The sequence below is a fragment of the Microtus ochrogaster genome, linkage group LG2 (assembly GCF_000317375.1).
Source record: "Microtus ochrogaster isolate Prairie Vole_2 linkage group LG2, MicOch1.0, whole genome shotgun sequence".
NCBI classification, from domain to species: Eukaryota; Metazoa; Chordata; class Mammalia; order Rodentia; family Cricetidae; genus Microtus; species Microtus ochrogaster.
This window is the reverse complement of record NC_022028.1, coordinates 8148022-8153395: the sequence shown is the minus strand read 5'-3', so window position 1 is coordinate 8153395 and position 5374 is coordinate 8148022. Positions and strand designations below refer to the sequence as shown.

The following is a 5374-nucleotide window of genomic DNA, read 5'->3' as shown; positions in this document are numbered from 1 at the left end:
GAGAGAGAGAGAGAGAGAGAGAGAGAGAGAGAGAGAGAGAACGCTCAGGTTTGAGGTCTCCATCACATCCCTCCCCTTGGGAGCTCTGGAAACCCCATGAAAGAGCTAGAGGGTTTAAAAACACCTGAGCAAGGCCAGTGAATCAAGTAAGCAAGGTTCATGGGGGCTCAGAGAGACTGAGACAGCAAATGTATGGGTCTTTGCTAGGTCCTCTCTATATATTATGGTTGTTGTCCTGGTGTTTTGGGGGGATTCCAAACAGTGGGAGTAGGGTGTCTGACTCTTTTGCCTGCTCTTGGGACCCTTTTCCTCTTACTGGTTTGCCTTGCCCGGCCTTTATATGAAGCTTTATGACTGGTATTATTGTAACTTGTGCCATGTTTAGCTCATGTCCCTGAGTGGCGGGGGAGATAGGTGAGAGTTGGATCTAGGGGAGAGGTGAGGTGGGATGGAACTGGGAAAAGTGGAAGTAGGAGAAGCTGTGGCTGGTGTGTATTGTATGAGAGAAGAATAAATTAAAACAAAAATTGGAATTATGTACATTACAAGCAATCATGGTGCTATTACCCATAAATCACATAGAAACAAGAGAAACTCAAAGTTGATGAGTGTAGAGAGAGGGGGAAAGGTGAAATGGGAGGGCAGGCTGGAATGAGGCCCCATGTCTTCTCTATGTGGGCTTTGAGACTTGAACCACTGAGTGAGTGCAGGTCAATAGTAGAGGCTTGTAAGGGAAGGACATGACCAAGTTTAGACACCACTCTGTAATAGCAAAACTTTCCCTAAGTTAAAACCTTGTTAAAAATATACTTCAGTAATGGGGCTTGAGAGATGGCTCAGCAGTTAAAATTCCTTGATGCTCTGCCAGTGGGTCCAAATTCAGTTCTCAGCACCCACTTTGGGTTACTCAAAACTGCCCTTAACTTGAGCTCCAGGGGATCTAACACTCTCTCCTGACCTCCTAGGACACCTGCATACAAGGTTTGCCCAACACAAACTTTTTAATTACCTTAAAAAAACACTTTACTGTAGAAATCCTACAATAGTAAGTGTAAGACTAATTGCATTACCAATAAATGTAACATAATACAGGTACTACAGAGATTAAAATTTTGACTAGGAAATGGATTAATTAGGTATGTGACTATTATTAATATTGAGGGTATAATTTTTTTGCACCTTAATACATGAATGCCTTTCCTAGTCCATGTATAGAGGACAGGCAGAGAAGGGTCTCTGAGATCTCAGACATGGCAAAGATCTTGTTTGTATCTCTGATTTCCATAAGAGTCTAGGGGAGTAATGGCTTGAGTGTTGCTGTCGCCAACACATCCCTTTCTGTCAGAGAACGCTCCTTCTTCTTTACAGAGAAAACACTTGCTCAGCTCTGAGGAAACAGTGTGTGGCTGTATATCCTGGGTCCAAGAGAAGTCCAGGACCTGCGTGTGAACAACTTGTCTCTCACTGTATCTCTATAGAAGCAGAGTATCACATAACTTATGTTCTCTCTGGCGGGACACCTCACCTTCTGCCCATTCCCCAGACTTCTGAAGCCCATGTATTTAGTTTAGGTGTTGTCCAAGCCTATCAGTCTTAACCACAAGATCCAAAACAGAGTTTTCACATTAAAATCTTCATAACCTATTATTCCATTCTATACCAAATTCACACAGGTCATCTCTACCTGCTGATTTTCCCAAGTTACAAAAAAAAAATCAATTAAGTAAACACGAGTTTTTCTTTTCAAAACCAAAATAACAAAAGAACTAAAGTGAGATTATGTTTTTTTATGAATTTTTTAAAATATTTATTTATTTATTATGTATACAATGTTCTGTGTGTATGTCTGCAGGCCAGAAGAGGGCAACAGACCTCATTACAGATGGTTGTGAGCCACCATGTGGTTGCCGGGAATTGAACTCAGGACCTTTGGAAGAGCAGGCAATGCTCTTAACCACTGAGCCATCTCTCCAGCCCCAGAGATTATGTTTTTTTACAGATGTAAATTTCAATCTCAAAAGAGAAAATCTGATATATTTACTGTTATTTTATTTTCACATAATTGTCACTGTCATTTCTACTATGCTGTTAAAACAAAACAGCCTACAGTAATCTGGGGTCAGGGTGGGGTAGGAATGGGCAAAGGAGAAGAAAACCAACAACGCTCTCTGTAACAATTTTACTACAATAAAAAAATGCTCGTTTAATTCAGTCTAACTATTTCTTAAAATCAAAGAAGATTTTAAAAGCTTCTTTAAAGGTTCTTTAAAACTGCAACTTAATAGTGATTTTGCAGCACCATAATTTTATAATAAAGACAAAAATTTTATGCAATATTGACTTAAATGTTTTCCTTGATCTGCTTTCCATGTAAACAGTGAACATTAAAGGAGTTGAAACCAACTCACAGATTTGCCTGGCACCCAACTTTATCAACAGGACTTGAGAACAAAAGCAAGCCTTATGAACAAATCTTTCTGAATGCCATTCTCATGGCACAGAAGCTCGTTATGGTGTATAATCTTTGGATCTCATTAATTTTAGTGTGTGACATTTCCATTCATTTTCAAGGTTATCTTTTTCCTAATAAAGTAGGAAGAAAATCACTAGAGATTTTCCAGTGCCCACCCCTAGATGGAGACATACAGGAAATTAACCACTGATGAGAAAAGGAGAATTATTCTTCCCCAGGGATGAGCTACCTAAGGGATTGTCCAATACCAAGTGGTCAAAAAGGTGTGGTGGCACTCACCTTTAATCCCAGCACTCAGGAGGCAGAGGCAGATGGATCTCTGTGAGTTCAAGACCAGCCTGGTTTACAGAGTAAGTTTCATGACAGGCTCCAAAGCTATATAGAAAAACCCTGTCTCAAAAAAACAAAAACAAACAAACAAAAAATCCAAAAACAAAGGCAAAAAACTTTTAAAAATAAAAATAAAAAAGAAGTGGATTTGGGAAAAGTAAAATGTATGTAATTATAATATAATGTAAATGCAAAAGTAGAAACTCACTTAATTAAATAAGAATAAATCAGCACACAGGCACTAGAACAACAGCACCAGAGTATCCCTTCTGCTCTGCTCCACAAAATTGTATTATTCTAAGCAATAGAGAGGGAAAACTGGGAGTACTGTTGAAGATCCAAAGGAGATTTTTTAAAATTCAAGAACATTTTCTAGATTTAAAGTCCATTTAGACTATTCTTTCAAACTCAGTGAGCACTAACTGTTTTCGACCTTCAACTTCTCAAATACGCTAATGCTAGAGTAGTGAATGGATATATAGTTTCTAGATGTTTACATGTTTGAGAACTGGGGTTAAGCTAAATTTTCTATCTATAGAGGTGAACTCCAAAAGTGTACCTGCCAACACTGAAACCCTGTTTCCTGGTTGGGTTCCCAACTACAATGCTGACTACATACATGTGTGTGCACATTTATATACGCTGACCACAATCTATATAGCAGTTTAATTAATTTCAGCAGTATTCTCTCATACAACACTGAAAAAAAAAGCCGAACCCTTGGTCTCTATACAGTTTGGGCACTCCTAAGTGCTTGCACAAGTTTTATTTTCAGTTGGTCTAGCATAAAACTGTACTGAGACAACAGAATATATGAAATTCTAGAAAATGTACTTTAAATTATACACGTTTAAAATGAATTTTAAAATATATTACTACAGACCGCACTGGGTTGCCGCTGCTGCTGCCGCCATCGTGCCAGCCCCACGGGTCTTGGTGAGGTGGGTGACTCTCCAGGATGGGAGACAAGCCAATTTGGGAGCAGATTGGATCCAGCTTTATTCAGTATTACTACCAATTATTTGATAACGACAGAATCCAGCTAGGCGCAATTTACTACATTGATGCATCATGCCTTACGTGGGAAGGACAGCAGTTCCAGGGGAAAGCTGCCATTGTGGAGAAATTGTCTAGCCTTCCGTTCCAGAAAATCCAGCATAGTATCACGGCACAGGACCATCAGCCTACACCAGATAGCTGTATCATCAGCATGGTTGTAGGCCAGCTCAAGGCCGATGAAGATCCCATCATGGGTTTCCACCAGATGCTTCTATTAAAGAACATCAACGACACTTGGGTTTGCACCAATGACATGTTCAGGCTTGCCCTGCACAACTTTGGCTGACCTCCTGGCCAGACACTCACGCTGTTTCCTCCTCCCTCCTCTTCCCAATACGATCTCACTCCTCCAGATGCTCCAAATATCATACACAAATGAGCAGGGCCGAGGTGGGAGTGGGTGTAGTGCGCTTCTGTCACCACGGTGTTGTGCATGATGTTTGGATGCTAGACTAGTTGCATCTGACAGGAGACGTTTGTGTTGTACCAGCGCAGGCCTTGGAAAGACTTAAGTAATGCAAAAGATTGTCGGTTTTTGTTTTATTTCATTTTTTAATCTACTGACAAGTTGCTCTAGTAACTCAAAGAAGTGAAGGAGAAAGCAGCTGCCTCACCACCCAGATATTGATTTGTTCAGATGTTTCAATGCCTCATGATACAATAAAACCACAAAAGTTTTCTAATATATATATGTATATATATGTATATATATATACATATATATATATTACTACATTTACTTAAAACCCATTTTAATAAACGAGAGGGAAAGCCACTGTTTCAATTCCGGAGTCATTTATTATCTCACTTTTCTGGAACAAGATCATAAAAGCCTTTGTTGTAAATCTACCGCTCACCATAGAGCAGAAGCAGCAATACAGAAATGCATGAATAGGAGCAGACAAGGTCTAGTTCAACTGTGTGAATGGACTCTAAAATCTGAAAAGTATAGGTCATGAAATACTACTCTTTTTTGGATATTTCACAAGAATTCAAAAAAACATGGAAAAATGCATTCTTAGTTTAACATGTTGGACAAATATAGGCAGCTTTACTGGATATTATTGTGTCAAATTTGACAAAGCTAAAGTCATTTGGAAGAGGGAACCTCAACTGAGAAAATGCCTACACTGGTTGGCAAGCCTGTGGTGCATTTTCTTGGTTGATGACTGAGGTGAGAGGCCCAGCTGACTGTGGAAAGTGTTCCTGAGTGCTATAAGAAACCAAGCTGAGTAAGCCATGGAGAGAAAGCCATGATGCAGCCCCTGCTTCAGTTCCTGCCTCAAGTTCCTGCCCTGCCCTCCCTTCATGATGGATGTTAAAGCTGTGAGGTGAAATAAACCCTTTCCTACCCAAGTTGTATTAGGCCATGGTGCTTATCATGGAAATAGAAAACAAACTAAGACATCCAGTACCTCGGAGTATGATTGCCCTGGAAACAGGATCTTTATAAAAGAAAATGTAGGTTGATCCCGAATTTCCTGAGAAACCGCCACACTGCTTTCCAGAGTG

The 5374-nt window shown here is 39.9% G+C and overlaps 1 protein-coding gene and 1 pseudogene across 4 annotated transcripts in view; one reads left to right on the top strand and one right to left on the bottom strand.

The window, feature by feature from the left end:
- Supt3h (SPT3 homolog, SAGA and STAGA complex component) overlaps positions 1–5374 on the bottom strand; it is a 363212-nt gene that overhangs the window by 205963 nt on the left and 151875 nt on the right. The window lies entirely within an intron of this gene.
- LOC102000270 lies at positions 3700–4543 on the top strand (annotated as a pseudogene).